Here is a 1,886-nt window from a genome sequence, read left to right as displayed (position 1 = left end):
AAAAAAAAGTATGGTAATACTTTAATGCTTTTTCTGTAAAATAACTGCACTTTCATTGTCTAGCATTAATACATACTCTTATCAGCTTCTGTTAACAATGTCATTAACTTATTTCAACGTAGAAATAAAACTGAAATCGGGAGTAGAGTTCTAACTTTTGGTCCGGCCCTCCACAATATTTTCTGCTTTTCATTTGGCCCCCCCGGGAAAATAATTGCCCACCCCTGGATTAGAGCCTCGATGTCCACAGGTATAAAGTGGGACCGAGGATCGCAACAACCACGAAGGAATTAGTGATGTGTCGTTCTTGTGGAGGCTCTCAGTCGTACAGGAAAGTTCCATCGTAGAAAGGGTTCTGTCAGTCGTCATCTGTACCTGTGGGTAAAAAACAAAAAACAAAACAAAAAAAAACAAAACAAAACTTTTTTTTTTTTTTTTTTTTTTTGTTTTGTTTTTTGTTTTTTACCCACAGGTACAGATGACGACTGACAGAACCCTTTCTACGATGGAACTTTCCTGTACGACTGAGAGCCTCCACAAGAACGACACATCACTAATTCCTTCGTGGTTGTTGCGATCCTCGGTCCCACTTTATACCTGTGGACATCGAGGCTCTAATCCAGGGGTGGGCAATTATTTTCCCGGGGGGGCCAAATGAAAAGCAGAAAATATTGTGGAGGGCCGGACCAAAAGTTAGAACTCTACTCCCGATTTCAGTTTTATTTCTACGTTGAAATAAGTTAATGACATTGTTAACAGAAGCTGCTACGAGTATGTATTAATGCTAGACAATGAAAGTGCAGTTATTTTACAGAAAAAGCATTAAAGTATTACCATACTTTTTTTTGTTCATGAGAACAGTGAAACAACTGTGGTATATGTCCTGAACAACATACATGTGTGACAACACAAGCAACAAAGTGCAACAATATATTTCCCAAAAAACTGCAGCATACAGTACAAGTACATGACAAAATATAACAAAGTTAGGACTATTTGCTGCAAAATGAGACGAGTAAAAGACCTGGTGGCTTTCTTTCCACTCACTCACTGTCTCGAACTTGACCTCCACTCGATCACCACACAAGACAGCATTGCTCAGCTGATGTTGTGCAACGAACTTTTGAAGCCAGCCACGGGACGCTTCGAAGTCTTCCGACACCCATAGCGCTATGGAACTTGATTGCTCTCTTATTAGCGGTCCAGTTTGCGGAAAGTTTTTAGCACGATAACAAGTCAAACCATTCCAGCCAACGTTTATTTGTTCGACTGTCCGTCGAGCCGCATGCAATTCACTCTGAGCATGGAAACACCCAGAATTGGAATGAGCAAGAATCGCTTCCTCGTTTTTCAAAGTGTCGTAGATTTGAGTCTATCAGACTCCAAGCGTCTCCTGAATGTTTCGTACTTTGTAACCCGCTTTCGATTAATTAGATACACTTCAGTTTCGCGGCCATGACTGTTCCTCTTCCTTTGGCTGCCCTTCTATACAGGACGTAAAAATTTTCGCAATTCCAGTAAAACTCACTGCAATAAAGAGTCGCTTGCATGTCGTCGTTTTGAATCCAATGATTGTAAATTGCGCCGCAGACACACGTATTCCGTCGTATCGAGCGGAGTTACTTGAGTTTGCGCGACTGCGGGCTTCCGTATCGTCTTCCTCTCCCTCCCTGTGCTCTGCAACTTCAAGTAACTCCGCCACCTGGCGTTGAAATGCCTGTCATTACACGTCCAAATGAAATGAATGCAATCATTTACCTCGAACCTCAATTGTGTACTGTACCAACTACCAGGCCGGATTAAAAAGACCAAGGGGCCGAATCCGGCCCGCGGGCCATAATTTGCCCAGGTCTGCTCTAGAACATGCTTCCTGACATTCCTCGATC

The sequence above is a fragment of the Hippocampus comes genome, unplaced genomic scaffold (assembly GCF_001891065.2).
Source record: "Hippocampus comes isolate QL1 unplaced genomic scaffold, H_comes_QL1_v1.1 scaffold1717, whole genome shotgun sequence".
NCBI classification, from domain to species: Eukaryota; Metazoa; Chordata; class Actinopteri; order Syngnathiformes; family Syngnathidae; genus Hippocampus; species Hippocampus comes.
The sequence above is the reverse complement of the archived record's forward strand: the minus strand, read 5'-3'. Positions refer to the sequence as shown.